Source organism: Macaca nemestrina, chromosome 5 (genome assembly GCF_043159975.1).
Source record: "Macaca nemestrina isolate mMacNem1 chromosome 5, mMacNem.hap1, whole genome shotgun sequence".
Classification (NCBI taxonomy): Eukaryota; Metazoa; Chordata; class Mammalia; order Primates; family Cercopithecidae; genus Macaca; species Macaca nemestrina.
In genome coordinates this window covers 168,000,128-168,021,111 of record NC_092129.1, presented here as the reverse complement: position 1 = coordinate 168,021,111, position 20,984 = coordinate 168,000,128, and the positions used below count along the sequence as shown (strand labels likewise).

General features: G+C 41.3%; 1 long non-coding RNA gene and 1 pseudogene across 1 annotated transcript; one reads left to right on the top strand and one right to left on the bottom strand.

The window, feature by feature from the left end:
• The first annotated feature begins 1,330 nt into the window (after positions 1-1,330).
• LOC105482629 (malate dehydrogenase, cytoplasmic pseudogene) lies at positions 1,331-9,315 on the top strand (annotated as a pseudogene).
• A 6,825-nt stretch (positions 9,316-16,140) lies between these two features.
• LOC139363208 (uncharacterized) lies at positions 16,141-18,704 on the bottom strand. Its single transcript, XR_011623157.1, has 3 exons — positions 18,585-18,704; positions 17,420-17,538; positions 16,141-16,587 (listed from the first exon to the last, which is right to left on the bottom strand). It is a non-coding gene; the product is annotated as an uncharacterized lncRNA (long non-coding RNA).
• Positions 18,705-20,984: the final 2,280 nt, after the last annotated feature.

The window sequence follows — 20,984 nt, the reverse complement described above, 5'->3', positions numbered from 1 at the left end:
TTAAAGGATCATTGGGTTAAATTCCAGACACTTAAGGAAAAGGTTGCCATCCTCTTCAGAAAACAACTCCTTGTGCCACTATGTGACAATGCATCAAATATTTTAATACAATTGCTAAGAAGACAGTAGTTTTGGACCTGGCACAGTGGCTCATGCCTGTAATCCCAGCATTTTGGGAGGCCGAGGTGGGTGCATCACTTGAGCTCAGGAGTTTGAGACCAGCCTGAGCAAAAAAGTGAAACCCCCGTCTCTAAAAAAAATACAAAACAATTAGCCAGGCATGGTGGTGCACGCCTGAAATCCCAGCAACTCAGGAGGCTGATGTGGGAGGATGGCTTAAGCCCAGGAGGCAGAGGTTGCAGTGAACCAGGATTGTGTCATTGCACTCCAGCCTGGGTGAGAGAGCCAGACCTTGTCTCAAAAAAAAAAAAAAAAAAGGAGGAGGAAGAAGAAGACAGTAGTCTTTGTGGAGGTGTGGAGTTGGAATCCCTATCTGAGCTTCTCCATCTTCTAGCTCTGTGACCTGGGCAAGTGACCAAATCTGAGCCTGGGCTTCCTCTTCTGTGAGATTTGGGCAACCCCACAGGGTTATTGTCTTCAGTCACATGTGACACCAAAGCCTGGCATGTAGCACACACTCAAGGAATGGTGGGTCTACTATTGTGGCAGTGGTTTGTGCCCATCAGAGAGAGACTTTAGAGGCCAAACTCCACTCTTCAATCAGTAAGCATCACAGGGATCTACCATTGTCCACTGTCTCCCAGTCTCTATTCTGGGAAGGATAGGGAGGAAGCAGAGCATGGTTACTGCCTTGCTGCATGGCAGGATGTATCCATTTGCTGGGGATGCAATAGCAAAGCACCACAAACTGCGTGGCTTAAAACAACAGAAACAGTCTCTCACAGTCCTGGGAGCAAGAAGTCTGAAATGAAGCTGTTGGCAGGGTTGGTTCCTACTAGAGATTCTGAGGGAGAATCTGCTTCCTTCTCACCCACCTTCTGGGGGCTGTTGGCAGTCCATGGCATTCCTTGGTAGGTGTGTAGCTGCATCACCCCAGTCTCTGCATCTGTCTTCACATGGTCTTCTTCCTTGTGCATGACTGTGTCTGCTTTCTCTCTTTTAAGAACATCTGTCATTGAATTCAATCTCACATTCTAATCTGTTGTGAATGGATATGGTTTGGCTGTGTCCCCACCCAAATCTTGTGTTGAACTGTAGTTCCCATAATCCCCACGTGTTGCAGTTGGGGCCCAGTGGGAGGTGATTGAATCATGGGGGCAGCTACCTCCATGCTGTTCTCATGATAGTGAGTGAGTTCTCATGAGATCTAATGGTTTTATTTGGAGCTTTCCCCAACTTCGCTCTGCACTTCTCCTTGCTGCTGTCACGTGAAGAGGGACATGTTTGCTTCCCCTTCTGCTGTGATTGTAAGTTTCCTGAGGCTTCCCCAGCCATGCAGAATGGTGAGTCAATTAAACCTCTTTCCTTGATAAATTACCCAGTCTGGGGTATGCCTTTGTTAGCAGCATGAGAATGGACTAATACATGAACTCATCTTAACCTGATTACATCTGCAAAGACTTTCCAAATAAGGTCACACTCATGGGTCTGGGAGTTAGGACTTCAACATCTCTTTGGGGACCATCACTCAAACCATAACACAAAGGACAGCAAAGAAGCAGCCATTCTTTCTCTTTGTGGTGTTTGATTTCCACAGTGCCCTGGAATCCCTTTCACCCATTGCCTTGGCAAAGGTGTAGCAGGGACAAGAAAGCATTTCCCAGAGAGAATCTAGGGTCGGCTAACCTGCACTAAGCATCACTTGGGCCACTTACCCATTGAAACCAGAGCAGTACCTGGAAGCATCTTGGATGAAAGCTCACTTCCCTCTTTTTTCCTTGACAAGTTTCAGAGAGGAACCTAGTGTTGTCCACGGCTGTCTCCATATCTTCTTCCCTTTGTGCTCTGTCTCACCTCCTGCACTGAGGATAGTGGCAGGGACATATAAATTTTTCTCCAAGAAATATACTGTCTACTTCCAACACTGCCCCATGCAGCTAGCAAGAAGTTCTAGGACTCAATCATATGGGATCTTTCTCGAAACCTGCTTAACTATCTGCATTAATAATCAGCTTGAGGTCAGAATCGGTAAGAGTTGGTGGTGTTCATCAGCACTCCAAGGTTAGTACACATTGCCACACTTCAATTCCTGTATTTTCTCTTTGGTCTTTAGGCTCACCTATGTGGAAAGAAAGACATACATGACATGAAACTTAAAAAATTATTTGCATGCATGAATAAAACATCATTTAAAAGTAATCAAATTGCTTTAATAAAGTTTTTTTTATTCTGAATTGTGAGCACATTGCGAGCATTTGTGAGGGCCTGGGATAAAGAACAGGTGCTTGCAGCAGCTGTTTAAATTTTGCCAGGATCAGCAATGACCCCAAAGCCTGTGGCAATTACCCTCACTGACAAGTTGTCTTAAAAGATATGACAATAAGGGGGCTCACCTTCCCAAATTCATCTTAGATACCCATTTTCATTGTTGTTAACATGATGCTTTTTTACAGATAATCAAAGGGAAGTAGGCCATGGTGTCTGCGTTACTGACTTGTTGAACTATTACTGCTTTACTCAGCCTTTCTTTGTAATTATGAGGTGAGAATAAAAGGTGATAAAGCACAGGTTTTTCTGGAAACAGCAATGCACTTACATTTCCCATTTGTATCTTACTGGGCTCTTTTAAATTGTTCAGAGCCCTCAAGAGAGGCCACATTCACACCAAAACATTCAGACCAAATGAAGACATAAACAATGCACTTTCTCTAATCGTTGAACCCAGTTAGACAACATCTGATGTAAAGCACAAGAATGAAGTCAGCCTGCAGAGGATTAAATCTGCCAGGCAGCACAGCTGCAGGTCAAACTCTCTTCTAAGGTCAGACTCAAAGACCAACAAAAGACCAACAGGTGTGTAAAGTCTGGTAGGTTAAAGGTCTTGCTTGCCGTAGAAATAGCATGGGGGAACAAGAGAGCCAAAGGTTTTGTTGAGACTTGTTAACTACAACTATAAGAGTTAAAAGTTGAGTTTGGATGTTGCTATACTTAGCTTATTCAAAGGATTATCTTATTTAGTTTTCTCTACCACTCAGAGATCTTTAAGATAATAGTAATAAGGCTATTATCTTAAAAGGCAGGTACCAACATGGATTCCAAGCACAAAGAAATTATATCAATGGAAAATATAGCAATTTTAACTTAGATTGTTAGATATATTCTATTTTTATGCCAAAATGAAATGCCCAAAGGAAGAATATGAAATCCATGTTATTTTAGTTATACAGGAAGCTAGTCTATTCTTGCTGTTATTGTTTTTGTATGATAAAACTTATAAGAAAATGAAACTATGATTTTTATAAGAACAAATAATAAAACATCTAGAAGCACAAAATATTTCCCCTTTAAAAAATATTATTTGAAAGTAAAAGACTGGAACTGTTGTCTTTAAACTGAGTTGTTTCCTTGTTTAGTCTGATATATTACTGAAATTTACGGTTTTATCCTAAGGTGGAATTGACTAAAATTTAGCATGTAGAGAATATAAAAATCTTTAAATAAACATTTAGAACTTAGGCACGACCAGGCGCGGTGGCTCACGCCTATAATCTCAGCACTTTGGGAGACTGAGCCAGGTGCATCACTTGAGGTCAGGAGTTCGAGACCAGCCTGGCCAACATGGTGAAACCCCGTCTCTACTAAAAATACAAAAATTAGCAGGGCATGGTGGTGCGTGCCTATAATCCCAGCTACACAGGAGGCTGAGGTAGGAGAATCACTTGAATCCGGGAGGCAGAGGTTGCAGTGAGCCAAGATGGCACCACTGCACTCCAGCCTGGGTGACAGAGTAAGACTCTGTCTCAAATAATAAATAAATAAATAAATAAATAAATAAATAAATAAATAAAACCTAGGCACTGATTTTACCAAAACATATATACTTGTTGTAACAAATATATATAGATAGATCGTTAAGTGGTAGCTAATGAGGGGGAAGCTATGAGTTTTAGCTTTGTTAATTCATCATTGACTTCAACCTAACGTGTGATATATAAGGATGAATTCTTTCCATTTATTTTATTCACCAACAGAATGCTTTCTACTGTGGGACTGAATGAGTGGCAGATTATCTTTCTTTGGCGGCCATAAAATGCCAAATAGTACTTGTGGTACAAGTACCTGGATCACAGAAGCATACTGCATGGTCATTTCCATTTTCCTTTTCTGTTTTGTAAATGGAAAATAACAGACTTGATGGTCCATGATTCCACTGACCTCCACCCCACAGATGCTCTGCCAGATGTCTGGGAAAGCACATGATAAACTACTTGCTACCCAGGGGATGGCATCATTCTGATGTTCGGTGTTTTCCTTCGCTTTTGGCCCTGGGTCTCTGGAGCGCGGGCCAAGGGATCTGATCCCAGCGTGATCCTATTTCAACCCCTGGATGCTGGGAGCGTCCCAGCTAGAAGTTTTGTGAATTACCATACCAGATGGTGAGGGTCACGGTTCTCCAACTGGGGCTGAGTTTTATTACTGCTAAATTAATAACAGTGATTGACACAATAGGAGCTAACAAGAGATTTTTCCCTTCATTCGGGCCACTGTTAATTCTAGCATCTGTAGACATTAATTTCTTTAAATTAATTAGAATATTTGGTAATGCAGGGCAGCAAGGGGGATGGTGTGGTGGGGGGCAGCAACAATGATAGAATTTTGTAGACTTCTTTGAGTCCTGGTAAGAAAACTCAGTAAGAACATACTCTTATTGTGTCCTGAAAACTGGTTAGTTATTATGCTCCCTAAAGAAACAAGACTCTTCATGCTAATTTTTGTCTTACTGCTTCCTCTGGTTAAGAACATCAGATTAATGAAGTATTGTATTACAGCAATCATTTGTTGGGAAAGTACCAGCCTGATTTGGTGCAGGTAGGAGGAGTGAGGGCAGGAACAGGGGGTTGATCCCAACATGATGCCAGAGGTTTATTTATGAACCACTTAGACTGTACCTGTTTAATTAAAGACGGATTTTCTCATTTTGGGGGTAGAGCCAGGAGTAGGTATACCTTCTGCTATGCTGCTAAGGTTATGCTCGGAGTGGGCTGGTACTCGTGAGGTACGAGTGAAACACAGTAAACTTAAATGCCACCTTCCATTAGATTGCTAGCAAAAAATGACTAGAGATTCTGTGTTTCACTGCTCCCGGAGGAGTGCTGAACATGGGAGAGGAAGGGGGCACATCCACAAAACCTGCAGGCAGATCTAGGGGACAAGCTGCACTACCACAAATCTGGGCGGGTACCTCTCAGCAGCAACTCCAACTGGGTTGTCACCTCAGTCAGCCCTGGAGAGACAGCCACCATGTTCTCTCTATTTTTGGAGTCACGTGTCATTGAGATTCCCCAAGCACAAGCAATCCTCCAGTTTTTTCAAAATATGTAGCTATACACCAAAAACATTCTTCAGGTTTTAATGTATTACTTGCAACTAAATTCAAACTGCTGCCCTAAATTTGAGTTGGATGGGCCAGCGTGATATTTTAGGCTCACCAGCTGGCTCAGGGTAGTCTGCAGACCAAAGGCAGGCAGGCTTGTTACAAAGCAGCGTTATTTGAGAAAAAATACCCCAAAAGTGCTAGGATTCTCACAGAGTTAATATCCAAAGTTTCCAGAGTTTCAATGGACATTCCAAGATTACTGGGTTTCATGGAAAAACCAAATGAGGGATACTCTCCCCAGCTTTTCATTCTTGAGTACAACCTAAAAATGGCATCATACAGCCAAGACTCACCCACTTCAGCCTAAGAGACATAAAATCACTTCCTGATCAAACCTGTATTAATTTAGAAGCTTCTAGATTATTGAATGTCAAGCTTGTCCAACTCATGGCCCACAGGCCACATGCTGCTAAGGATGGTTTTGAATGTGGCCAAACACAAATTTGTAAACTTTCTTAAAACATTATGATATGTTTTTTGCAATTTTTTTTTTTTTTTAGTTCATCAGCTATCATTAGTGTTGCTGTATTTTATGTGTGGCCCAAGACAATTCGTTGTCCAGTATGGACCGGGGAAGCAAAAAGCCTGGACATGCCTGCTGTATTAATATCTATCTATCTATCTATATAAAAATTATATACACATAATATATTATATATATTATATATATATAGTGGGTGCTTAGTGCCTGAATCCCTTCTCTGGAGATTGCAGGAAGCAGTAGGATAACCTGGAGAGAATTCTAGGAGTAGCAGATATGGGTTCTTCCACTGGCCCAGAACTTGTTGTGTAATCTTAGGCAAATGCCTTAAAATCTCTGGGCCTACTTTCCCAGTCTGCACAGTGAAAAATTACATCTGGGTCTCTTAAGAACTGACTCATCTCTAAAACTCTAGGAATATCTCATCGTACTATAGGCCAGAAAAATTGTTTAGCATTCATTTTCAAATCCTATATCTAGAAACATGCTTGAGGTCCCTTTATGTGTTGAGTCAATATTTGCCTAGGAGAAGCTCCACAGGAATATTTTAGAGGGATAGTGACTTACGCAGAAAAGCAGAACTCTTAAGTGTTTCATCACATTACTGGTGTCTTTCACAAGACTGTTTCTTCTTCTTCCTTTTATTCTTGAACATTAAAATGTTGTTAAAGATTGTGTCAGCCACGAGGCCACAAGTGTGAAGCAGAGTTGAGTTTGCCTGCATGAGAATGGGTTAACGTCACCCCTCTAAAGTGGGTTGTTTTAGTCTCTCCACAATTTACAAATAAATTTTGTATTTTACCTAAGCTAGTAGAAAGTAACCATTTTTAACCAGTAATGGGAGATGAAAGTATGCACATGTATGTTTAATGTATGTTTATACACATATGCAAATATATTGTGTATATATAAAGGCCATGCTAATTATCATCACAAGTTAAAGTACCATATTCCACCTCAATAATGCTTTAAAAATATAACGCAAAATATATAATATTTATAAAAAAAAGTTTTAATGGGAAAAAGTTCCAAAACCACAAGATATATTCAAATCAAGACTTAAAATACTTTTCTTAAGTCTCTCCTACCTGTCTCATTTCAGACTTCAGTAAGCCAGCTCTTTTTTTTTTTTTTTTTTTTTTTTGAGACAGAATTTCGCTCTTGTTGCCCAGTCTGGAGTGCAATGGCAAGATCTCGGCTCACCACAACCTCCGCCTCCCAGGTTCAGGCAATTCTCCTGCCTCAGACTCCTGAGTAGTTGGAGAGGCTTGCGCCACCAAGCCCGGATAATTTTGTATTATTTTTAGTAGACACGGGGTTTCTCCATGTTGGCCAGGTTGGTCTCGAACTCCCAACCTCAGGTGATCCACTGCTTTGGCCTCCCAAAGTGTTAGGATTACAGTTGTGAGCCACTGTGCCCAGCCACAAGCCGGATTTTCTTTTACTGGTCCTAAACTTGAAAAATGATTTTGACTTAAGTTTTCTGGGCACTTCTGTCCTGAGAAGTTTCCCTACAGTCTCAATATTATGATGACAGTCTCATATTGAAGAAGACTGCTCTAAGCAAGTCTAGATTCAGAGAACTAGGGATTCTCCTTCCCCAGTTCCACACAACACCAGATATTTTTCAGGGGTGTGTGTGTGTATGTGTGTGTGTTTGCGTGCATGTTTTCCCTCTCTTGTTTTAGCTTAACCAAACAAAAGCAGCAATGCCAACTATTTACTTACCATTCCAACATACCTAAGTATGGTACAATAAAAATATTCTAACCTGTTGTATCACAGTAGCTCTAATACCAATCTTCAAGTTATATTCAGCATCTGCCACAAGTCACATTTGTTTTTGATGTAAGTTGAGTTTACTCATGTGCCTATGAAATGGAATCATTTTTATTATTTATAGTGTATGATTTACCTGCTGTACGAATATTTTTGCAGCTTTTTGTATGTGCCAGCTACTTTTCTGAGCACTGGGTATTCAAAAAGCCAAATCAAACAAAATATAAATATATGGTGCTAAAGGCGGTCACAAGTCAGTTATGCAGTAGAGGTAACCTGACTCCCTGAGGCTCACTTTGCAAGTGCTAAAATTGTCACACAGTTCCCCCTTGTCTGAACCAATCCCAGTCCTTGTGACTAGGGCAGCTGGTCAAATCATATATTCACTGCTAAACAGTATTATAAATGCATCTGTCTTTGGTAAAGATTAGCCTATCATTCTTGTGCCATTGGATATCACCCCTGTGCTTGTTGTCCTGAACAGTGTCCTAATGGAACAGCAAGACTGTGCCCTTCCCCTCCCGAAAGATGTCATCCAAACAAATAAAGAAGTTGCCTTCAAAGACCTGGATGTGGCCATTCTCTTGGACTCTGTGCCAAGAAGGAAAGGTGTAGAGAGGAAAGATTTACTGAAAATGTAAAAATCTTTAAATGGCAGGGTGCAGCCTTGGAGAAATATGACAAGAAGTTCATTAAGGTTATTGCTATGGGAAACCCAGCCAGTATCAACTGCCTGACTGCCTCCAAGTTGGCTCCATCCAGCTTCAAGGAGAACTTCAGTTGCTTGACTTGTTTGGATCACAACCAAACTCGAGCTCAAATTACTCTTAAACCTGGTGACTGCCGACAGTGCAAAGAATGTTACACATTTGGGGAAACCATTCCTTGACACAGTATCCAGATGTCAACCAAGCCAAGGTGAAGTTGCAAGGAAAAGAAGTTGTTTATGAAGCTCTGAAACATGACAGCTGGCCCCAGGGAGAATTCACGACTGTGCAGCAACATGGTCCTGCTGTCCTCAAGGCTTGAAAACCATCCAGGGCAATGTCCACTACAAGAGCCGTCTCCAACCACCTCAGAGACATCCGGCTTGGAACCCCATAGGGAGAGTCTGTGTCCACTGGGGTTGTCTCTGATAGTGACTCCTGTGGTATTCCCAGTCATCGTTCTACTCATTCTCTGTTGTATTCAAGAGTAAGACCTGGACATTTGTTGAAGCTCTCTCTATTAATGATTCCTCATGTAAGAAGATGGATCTTACTGCAAAGGAACTGGCAGGGAAGAAAAAGAAACTGCTTTAGAATTGCTTTCCTCTGTCTGACTATAAATCATTTTGATGTTACTAAATGCCCCAAACAGGAGAATCTAAATGTCGTCTTTGACGCTAGTACTAAATAGTAATACTGCTATGTGTAAATTACTCGTGAAAAACAACATGTTTTGAAGATTATGTGCTTCTCAGGACAGACCTGTGAGTGACAGTTTATTATCATGCCATTAATCCTGCATTCTAACTAAAAATATATGTTCAAATAAAAAATAATAAAGGCAGTCACAGGTTCCACTCTCTCTGATAGACACTCATTCCATCCAGATTTTGCTTCTTCTCATTTCCTTCAGAAATAGATCCTAAAATGTACAGAGTCCAAGCAATGTGTGAAGTTCTATCCACATCTTCTTACCAGGCCAACCTACTTTAAAAATATGCAAACAGTGTTTGTGTGTGCATAAGTAAGATCAAAATTTATCACCATGATTCCAAGGTGCAAAAAAATGAGAGATTTTCTTTAATTGACCTTATCTTGCTCTCGTTCTCTAAAATGCTTTATTTTTGTCAACTGAAAAGTAACAAATTCTTTTAACGCACTGTGCAGAGTTAACACGGCAGGCCTGAGATTGCTATCTTTAGAAAGCCCTGCTTGCGAGGTTGGCCCTTGGCTGGTGTGCAGGAATTTGGATTTGGGGAGGGTTTCCACCATTCCCAGAACGGATAAGAAGGACTCACTGTGCCTAAACTGTACAAATTATATGGTTTCTGCCAAACAACCTCTTTCCTTGTTTGGGGGTCTGGAATTTGGGTACGTGCCAGGCAGTGCCTAGTGACCCGCCCCCAATAAAAACCATAGATCCTAAGCCTCTAATGAGCTTCCCTGGTAAACAACACTTCAGACCTGAGGTCACAACTTATTGCTGGAGGAATTAAGTGTGTCCTATGTGATTCTGGTGGGAAAGGATCCTTGGAAGCTTGTGTCTGACTTCCCTGGACTTCGCCCCATGCGTCTTTTCCCTTGGCTGCTTGTGCCTGGCATTCTCCTGCTGTAATAAATCTTAGCCATGGGTATGACTCTATGTTGAGTCCTGCGAGTTCCCCTAGTAAATCCCTGAACCTGGAGGTGGACTTGGGACCCCTGGACACATAGTAATTATTGAGGTGTCCTATGTGCTGAGCACTTCTCTGGGAGCTGAGGATATAGTAGTGAGCAAAACAAAAGTCCCTGCCCCATGGATTTTACATGCCTTGGGGGTGAGAGGGTGGAGAAGGAGAGGAAGGAGACAGGCCATACAAAACAGACAAGTAAATTGTGTAATGTGCCTGACAATGAGAAGTGCTATGGAGGAAAATAAAGCCAGAAAGGAGGTAGGCAATAAGGCCTGTCACTTTAAATAGGGGAGTCATAGAAGGCTTTGAGTTAAGATCAGTAGGAGAAGGGGTAGGAATATCTGGGGACAAGGCTTTCTAAGCAAAGGGAACAGCTGGTGCTACAGGCCCTGAGCTGCAAGCATGTTCAGTTCGGGGACAGCAAGGAGGCCAGTGTGGCTGCAGGGCAGGGAGCCACAGGTCGGAGGGGTAGAATATGAGACCCAAGAGTACAGAGGGCTGGATCAGGTGGGCCATTGCCAGCTTTCTGGCTTTTATTCTGAGTGAGGCAGGAAGTCATTAGAGGGCTGTGAGCAGGGGAGCGACATTAAAAGGTTTGTTTTTAAAAGTATCACTGTGGCTATTGATGGAGAATACATTATAGGGTGGCAAAAGCAGAAGTAGGAAGGACGGTCAGGAGATTATTGTAATAACCTGGGACTCATGGGTGAATTAGATATGTGATGGGGGAAAAAAGGGGGAGTCAATAATGATTCCAGGGCTTTGAGCCTGAGAACTTGATGAAGTTGCCGTTTACTTTGGGGAAACTGAGGAAACAACAGTTTTGAAGGGGAAGGAGAAGAGAGAAATTGGAATTTTTTTTTTTTTTTTTTAGAGATGGAGTTTTATGTTGTCACCCTGCTGAAGTGTTGTGGCACAATCTTGGTTTGTTGCAGCCTCGAACTCTTGGACTCAAGCAATCCTCTCACTTGAGCCTCCCAAGTGTCTGGGACTACAGGCATGCACCACCACACCTGGCTAATTTTTGTATTTTTTTGTAGAGATGAGGTCTCCTTATGTTGCCCAGGCTGGTCTCGAACTACCGGGCTCAAGCAATCTTCCCACCTCGGCCTTCCAAAGTGCTGGGATTACAGGCGTGAGCTACTGCTCCCAGCATGGAAATTTGGATTTTAGATGTGTTAAATTTGAGATGCTTAACAGTCTAGTAAAACCATACGGTTGATATTTCTATTTTGTAGATGAGGAAACTGAGGCACAGAGAGGTTAAATGATTTGCTCAGGGCCACACATCTGAGAAGGTTTCAAATCCTCAGTCTGGTTCCAGCATGCATTCTCTCAACCCCTCCACTATACTGGACTTGCAATCTTCTAAGCTAAAATGACTTCCCATGATGCAATAATAGATATACATTAATAACGAATACGTAAATATTATTCAAATAAGATTAATACAATATAATAAATAACAAATACTTATTTGTAAATATTATTATTATTATTATTATTATTATTTTGAGACAGAGTTTCACTCCTTGTTGCCCAGGCTGGAGTGCAATGGCACAATCTCGGCTCACGGCAACCTCCGCCTCCTGGGTTGAGGTGATTCTCCTGCCTCAGCCTGCCATGTAGCTGGGATTACAGGCATGAGCCACCACACCCAGCTAATATTTGTATTTTTAGTAGAGACGGGGTTTCTCCATGTTGGTCAGGCTGGTCTCGAACTCCCGACCTCAGGTGATCTGCCTGCCTTGGCCTCCCAAAGTGCTGGGATTACAGGTGTGAGCCATTGCGCCCAGCCTGTAAATATTATTTATTTGCAGTTTGTTAGCATACGGATGGCTACTAAGTAATCGATAAAAAGTTTTCCCCAGGAAGCTGTCTATTGGAAACAGAAGTTTCAAGACCGTGCATTGCCATTTGATATCGTTGTTCTGCCTATAATTAATGAACGATAACCTAATAATACAATAAAGAGAACAGAGGAAAGAAAAAAGGGAAAAAATATTGTTTAAAACCCTAGGAAGACTCCCACACTATAAGAGTACATATGCACAAGGTTAGTCTTTGCAGTGTTATCTGTAATTGCAAAGTATGGGAAATGCCCTGAATGCCTGAACAGAAAAGTGGTCAAACTACAGTATGTACACACAATGGAGAATAATGCAACTGTAAAATAGAACGAAGTGACCCGTATGAACTGATAGTGATTTCCAAAATATATTGTTTAGTTTTTCTAAAAAAAGCAAAGTCCAAAACAATGACCGATAGTAGACTACTTTTCAGTTACGAAAGAAAGGAATTTATATATATGTGAATATACTTACTTTTTCAAAAAGGTATACCAAGCATGAAAGATATTGTTCACCCACTAGAGAACGGTATGAAACAAATGAGGGGAGGCCGGGCGCAGTGGCTCACGCCTGTAATCCCAGCACTTTGGGAGGCTGAGGTGGGCAGATCATGAGGTCAGGAGATGGAGACCATCCTGGCTAACACGGTGAAACCCCGTCTCTACTAAAAATACAAAAAAATTAGCTGGGCGTGGTGGCGGGCACCTGTAGTCCCAGCTACTTGGGAGGCTGAGGCAGGAGAATGGCGTGAACCCGGGAGGCGGAGCTTGCGGTGAGCGGAGATTGTGCCACTGCACTCCAGCCTGGGCTACAAAGTGAGACTCTGTCTCCAAAAAAAGAAAAAAAAAAAAAAGAAAGAAAGAAAGAAACGAGGGGGCACCATCACTTTTCTGAGTGTATGTTTTTATATAATTTTGACATTTGATCCATGTAAATGTTTTACATACTTTCAAAATAATAATAAGAATAAAATCGACAGGGGGAAAGCCCTAAAATGGAAAGTACCCAGAAACAAACCTAATGCGTTTCAAATGAATAACAAACCACACTGGGGGAGAAGAGGAAAGAAGGATTCAACCCAAGGGAACTTTGAACACAGTGTTTCAATTATATACTCTCAGATTAAAGGCAAAAAGAACTCTAAACAAATATTGAACTCTAGTTAATAGGTCTTTTGCAGTGGAACGACTGAGCAATTCTAAAACTGGTTTCAGTGAGTTTTACGATTTAACCTAGATTAACAATGGGTGCCAGGTCTCACTATCAGAAATGGGAGCTACAGGCCGGGCACGGTGGCTCACACTTGTAATCGCAGCACTTTGGGAGGCCAAGGTAGGCAGATCACTTGAGACCAGGAGTTTGAAACCAGCCTGGCCAACATGGTGAAACCCTGTCTCTATTAAAAATACCACTGGAGTGCCACTGAACTCCAGCCTGGGTGACGGAGTGAGACTCTGTCAAAAAAAAAAAAAAAAAAAAAAAGACAAAAAGAAAGAAAGAATACCTATAAATATGGAAAAGTAAAATTATAGAATGAAACTTGTGGTGTTGAACTGGAATTGGAAATATTACTATAAACTTCTGGGGTTTTTTGTTTTGTTTTGTTTTTGTTTTTGTTTTTGGACCATGTCTTGCTCTGTCTCCCAGGCTGGAGTGCAGTGGCGCAGTCTTGGCTCACTGCAACCTCCACCTCTCTGGTTCAAGCAATTCCCCTGCCTCAGCCTCCCGAGTAGCTGGGATTACAGGCACATACCACCACATCCAGCTAATTTTTTTGTATTTTTAGTAGAGACGGGGTTTCACCATGTTGGCCAGACTGGTCTTGAACTCCTGACCTCAGGCAACCCACCCGCCTCAGCCTCCCAAAGTGCTGGGATTACAGGTGTGAGCCATCGCGCCCAGCCAAACTCCTGGTTTTTAAGACAGATAGATAGGTTCATGGATGGATGGATGGATGGATGGATGGATGGATGGATGGATGGATGGATGGATGGCAGACATTGATAGAGATAAGCATGTGTGTAGATGTGTCATCAGTAATCCCTGCTGCCCAGTCTTTTCATGACTGAAGGATTTATTACCAAAAATGCTGGAAACATTGTTGGCTAACAGGTCTCAGCTGCCAGCCCTTTTCGGAATTGCCTTAGCTATTGCCTTAGCTCTCTTGCCTAGAGAGCCACCTTGCCCGACTTCATGAACCCTTCCTAGGGAGGCTCATATTCAATGACTGATTGACTCAGGGGTATGAAGGCCTGAATCCCTCATCCCAACTCAGAACAACTCTAAAGGAACATCCAGCATCAGAGCTCCCATGGGATCAACTGAGGGCTGTCTTCTCCCTGTGCCCCATCCTGCTTCCTTCCCTTGCATTCCATAGTGGTTCATCCCTAGAGCACTCCCTAACAAACGTTCTGCTCACTAATTTCTGTCTGCGTTCAGTTCTCAGGGAACCCTTCCTGTAAACCGCATGTGTGAATGCACACACACACACACACACATACATTCACATCCTAGCTCTTTCTGCTGAAAGGGCCTAGAAGCAATGACACTCCTGTAGCAATGAGCACTCCTAGTGCTCAAATATTGATATCTAAACATTATTTCCGATTAGCAGGGTGTGGTAGTACACACCTGTGGTCACGGCCACTCGGAGGGCTGAGGTGGTAGAACCACTGGAGCCTGGGAGGTTGAGGCTGCAGTGGGCCGAGATCCCATGGCTGCAGTCCAGCATGGGCAACAGGGTGAGAGACCCTGTCTCAAAAACAAAACAAAACAACAATTATTCTCCACTAAAAGGAACAACGGCTCCTTGGAGAAATGGCTGATTCCAGGGTTGGAAAAGAGAAAATAAAAAATGATCCTGAAACATCTTGAACCAGAAAGTAAAGAAGTGTTCAAAGAAGGATGGAGCCATGTCAAAAGAACACGGGAAATAGCTTGAAGGGTTCCCACTAGCCAAATCTTGTACAATTTGAGCATCAAAATAATGACAGTAACAAAGTATAGCTCACTGAATAAAATAAGAATCCATGAGTCTATACTGTGATAAGTAAATAAATGAATAAATAAACGAATAAATCGATGAGAAGGAAAAGCTCTTTACTGTAGTAGAACACCAGCAAAAAATCTAGAAGAAATGAAGTGATAGTCACCACTTGACAAACCTCATCGTTATGGTTGACTTGGGCAAGAATTATCAATGGATGTTAAAAACTATTGGGTAAGAGTTTTGGTGAGGAATAGAATATAATCTATACTACGTAATCTCAAAGTATCTTCCCACAAAGTACTTATCAGTTGCAAGGGGTAAGGGGAAAGGCAGAGGGGAATAATACCCTTACTCCAGGGAAACTGGGTAGATAGCATCTTAACTTAATGATCAAAGTTAACATCACCCATAATGGAATAAATTTACATCCTGCCTCCTGATATCATGCACGGAGAATACAACATCACTTGTGTGGTACTCCTGCCAAAAATGTATAACCTCAATCTAATCTGAGGAAACATTAAGAACACCCAATTGAGAGACATTCTACAAAATAACTGGCCTGTATTTGTCCAAAATATCAAGGTTATCAAGGACAGACTGAGGAGCTATTCCAGATTAAAGGCGACTAAAGAGATTTGGCAATGTGTGATCCTGGAGTGAACTCCGGACTAGATTTTTTTCTTCCTCTATTTTATCTTATTTTCACTATACAGGACATTATTGGGACAATTAACAAAATTTGAATAAAGTCTACAGATCAGAAAATACTATTTTATTAGTGTTCATTTCCTGTTTTAATAAATTATACTGTGGTTACTTTAGGAGAATGTCCTTGTTCTTAGGAAATACATACTGAAGTGTTTAGGAATAAGAGGGAATCATGTCTTCAATCTACTCTCAAATATCATATAAAAGTATCACACACACACACAAGAATAAAGCAAATGTGGTAAAATGTTAACCATTGGGGAATCTGGATGAAGGGAATAGAAAACAACCTCTGTACCAAGAACTCTTTGTACTGTTCTTGCAACTTTCTGCATGTCTGAATTATTTCAAAATAAATAAATGTTTAAAACGTATAGAGGCCATTATTTTTCATTCTGGTAGAAACAAACGTTACCATCTTAACCATTTCTTGTTGTACAGCTCAGTAAGGTTAAGAATATTGCACATTGTTGTGAAACAAAGCTCCAGAACTTTTTCATCTTGCAAAACTAAAACTCTGTACCCATTAAACAGCAACTCCCTGTTCTCCTCCCCCAATTCCTGGCAACACCCATTCTACTTTTTGTTTCTGCACATTTGAGTACTCTGGATACATCATGTAAGTGGAATTGTACAGTATCTTTCTTTTTGTGATTGGCTTATCTCATTTAACAAAAGTCTTCAGGGTTCATCCATGTTGTAGCATGTGACGAGATTTCCTTCATTTTTAAGGCTGAATAATATTCCATTGTAGACTGCACTTTCTTTATCCATTCATCTGCAGATGGGCATCTGGGTTGCATCCACCAGAGGCAACTTTTGAGTATCTTGCTTGATTGTCTGCAAAATCGAAGATATTCACTACTAGGGAAAAAATAAACTGCTAGAGAAAAAAAAAGTTTACAAGTTTGGGGATGTATATTCACTAAGATGAAAAATTTAAACAAGCTGAATCAGAAAACTAAATAAGTATGCTAGATCAAATTTTCAGTATTCTACTGCTATACGTAGATGCTATTTCAGAGTATATGCTATATAGGCTCTGGTGCAATATCAAAAATATTTTTAAATATTGTAATTGGAAAAGTAGAAGATAGTTATACCTACCAAAGATTACAACTGAAGGTGACTTGCCATAGTTTAGAAATGTTGATATGTTTTTTCAAAATTATTGTAAAGATGATTTAGTATTTTATGTAGATTTTTAGAATATTTTTTACTTTAACATGGCAAAGGAAATGCAGAAATGATTTTAATATACATTTCCATGCAGTCACTGCATAGATATTTTAAGATAATACATTTAACAATTCATTTAAAAGAGGGAAGTATCACTAGAGTCATTATTTGAATAACTTTTGTGCAGTTGTCATTGAAATTTAATACTTTCTATGTGTTTATTTCATGTTTGTAAATATGTAACTTTACTGCATCTGGAAGCTGCATTGATAGTTTTATTTTTAGAAATCATTACATTAACTTGAGAGAAACTACCTTAACCAAGCAATCAAGGTTGTCAATGTCGTGTTTCCATCCTGCATCCTTTCATAAGACACAATGAGAATGTCACTTCGGCTCTGTGGAAATCTTACCCAAAACTTATACTTATTGTTGAATGTTTCATGAGAAAACATCAGACAAATTCAAACTGAGGGAGAGTCTACAAAAATACCTGGCCAGAACTCTTCAAAAGTGTCAAGGACATGGAAAAGGGGGCAAGTCTGAGAAACTGTCACAGATCTGGAGCAACTAAGGATAACTGACAATTAACGTAATATCTTGGAGGGAATCCTGGAAGAGAAAAAGAACATTAGTACAGAAACTAGGGAAATCCAAAAGATGTCTATAGCTTCCTTAATAGTAATATATAATGTCAGTTTCCTAGTTTTGACAAATGTATAGTAGTTATAAGATGTTAAAATTAGAGGAAACTGGGCGAAGGGTATATGAAAACTCTGTACTATACCAAATTTACAAATTATTCTAATTAAAAAGTTCAACAGATTCTATTAATATAAATTTATTCATAAGATTGCTAAAATCTAACTTGCTTTGAAAGTTGAACACTTATTCCCTCAAAAAGTATTTAAAGTGCCTCTCTGCTATGTGTCAGTTCAGAAAGGACTAAGTTAGCCCACTGAATACATTATTAAACAGAAGCACTCAGATTATTATTAGCCCGCATGACATCCCATTTTCTACTTTCAAGACCAGAGGGGAGAAAATTTTTGAAAGCTTTTATTGGAAGTGGAGGAAACCAGATAATGAAACTACAGACATAAAATAAGAATCAGTGATGATTCCATTCAAACATGGAGTTTTGAAGAATATTAACTATTAAGAAGTTGGACTGATGACCTGGAAAATAACCTCTGATTGAGGAAAAAAGGCTACACTATTTAGTATATATACACATACCTACTTAGTATATATACACATATAACAGTCACAAAGATAAAATCCTTTACTTCCTCTCATCTGTATAACTTTAGATTGTATTTAGAAAAGCTATATAATGTACAATTTAAGTCACAATCAGGAAGGTGGAGACTAAAAAAGGAAAGACATTATTTTATGGAAACAAAGTGATAAAATAGGAGAAGAAAATCCCACGACTGGCATAATTAGAAGTCTATAATTTTAAAACTCTGCACTTAATCTTAAAATCAGTATTTTTGGGGGCTGTCTGTGGTGGCTCACACCTGTAATCCCAGCACTTTGGGAGGTCAAGGCAGGTAGATCACCTGAGGTCAGGAGTTTGAGACCAGCCTGACCAATATGGTGAAACCCCATCTCTACTAAAAATACAAAAATCAGCCAGGCATGTTGGCAGGTACCTGTAATCTCAGCTACTTGGGAGGCTGAGGCAGGAGGATTGCTTGAATCCAGGAGGCAGAGGTCACAGTGAGCCAAGATCATACCACTGTATTCCGACCTGAGTGACAGAGTGAGATTCTGTCACAAAAAGAAAGAAAGAAAAAAAAAAGTCAATATTTTAACTCAAAGAAATCATTTACCGGGGGGCGGAGCAAGATGGCCGAATAGGAACAGCTCCAGTCTCCAACTCCCAGCGCGAGCGACACAGAAGACCGGTGATTTCTGCATTTTCAACTGAGGTACTGGGTTCATCTCACTGGGGAGTGCCGGACGATCGGTGCTGGTCAGCTGCTGCAGCCCGACCAGCGAGAGCTGAAGCAGGGCGAGGCATTGCCTCACCTGGGAAGCGCAAGGGGGAAGGGAATCCCTTTTCCTAGCCAGGGGAACTGAGACACACAACACCTGGAAAATCGGGTAACTCCCACCCCAATACTGCGCTTTAAGCAAACAGGCACACCAGGAGATCATATCCCACGCCTGGCCGGGAGGGTCCCACACCCACGGAGCCTCCCTCATTGCTAGCACAGCAGTCTGTGATCTACCCGCAAGGCAGCAGCGAGGCTGGGGGAGGGGCGCCCGCCATTGCCGAGGCTTAAGTAGGTAAACATAGCCGCTGGGAAGCTCGAACTGGGTGGAGCTCACAGCAGCTCAAGGAAACCTGCCTGTCTCTGTAGACTCCACCTCTGGGGACAGGGCACAACTATACAACAACAAAAGCAGCAGAAAACTCTGCAGACGCAAACGACTCTGTCTGACAGCTTTGAAGAGAGCAGTGGATCTCCCAACACGGAGGTTGAGATCTGAGAAGGGACAGACTCCCTGCTCAAGTGGGTCCCTGACCCCTGAGCAGCCTAACTGGGAGACATCCCCCACTAGGGGCAGTCTGATACCCCACACCTCACAGGGTGGAGTACACCCCTGAGAGGAAGCTTCCAAAGCAAGAATCAGACAGGTACACTCGCTGTTCAGAAATATTCTATCTTCTGCAGCCTCTGCTGCTGATACCCAGGCAAACAGGATCTGGAGTGGACCTCAAGCAATCTCCAACAGACCTACAGCTGAGGGTCCTGACTGTTAGAAGGAAAACTATCAAACAGGAAGGACACCTACACCAAAACCCCATCAGTACATCACCATCATCAAAGACCAGAGGCAGATAAAACCACAAAGATGGGGAAAAAGCAGGGCAGAAAAGCTGGAAATTCAAAAAATAAGAGCGCATCTCCCCCGGCAAAGGAGCGCAGCTCATCGCCAGCAACGGATCAAAGCTGGATGGAGAATGACTTTGACGAGATGAGAGAAGAAGGCTTCAGTCCATCAAATTTCTCAGAGCTAAAGGAGGAATTACGTACCCAGCGCAAAGAAACTAAAAATCTTGAAAAAAAAGTGGAAGAATTGATGGCTAGAGTAATTAATGCAGAGAAGGTCCTAAACGAAATGAAAGAGATGAAAACCATGACACGAGAAATACGTGACAAATGCACAAGCTTCAGTAACCGACTCGATCAACTGGAAGAAAGAGTATCAGCGATTGAGGATCAAATGAATGAAATGAAGCGAGAAGAGAAACCAAAAGAAAAAAGAAGAAAAAGAAATGAACAAAGCCTGCAAGAAGTATGGGATTATGTAAAAAGACCAAATCTACGTCTGATTGGGGTGCCTGAAAGTGAGGGGGAAAATGGAACCAAGTTGGAAAACACTCTTCAGGATATCATCCAGGAGAACTTCCCCAACCTAGTAGGGCAGGCCAACATTCAAATCCAGGAAATACAGAGAACGCCACAAAGATACTCCTCGAGAAGAGCAACTCCAAGACACATAATTGCCAGATTCACCAAAGTTGAAATGAAGGAAAAAATTTTAAGGGCAGCCAGAGAGAAAGGTTGGGTTACCCACAAAGGGAAGCCCATCAGACTAACAGCAGATCTCTCGGCAGAAACTCTACAAGCCAGAAGAGAGTGGGGGCCAATATTCAACATTCTTAAAGAAAAGAATTTTAAACCCAGAATTTCATATCCAGCCAAACTAAGTTTCATAAGTGAAGGAGAAATAAAATCCTTTACAGATAAGCAAATGCTTAGAGATTTTGTCACCACTAGGCCTGCCTTACAAGAGATCCTGAAGGAAGCACTAAACATGGAAAGGAACAACCGGTACCAGCCATTGCAAAAACATGCCAAAATGTAAAGACCATCGAGGCTAGGAAGAAACTGCATCAACTAACGAGCAAAATAACCAGTTAATATCATAATGGCAGGATCAAGTTCACACATAACAATCTTAACCTTAAATGTAAATGGACTAAATGCTCCAATTAAAAGACACAGACTGGCAAACTGGATAAAGAGTCAAGACCCATC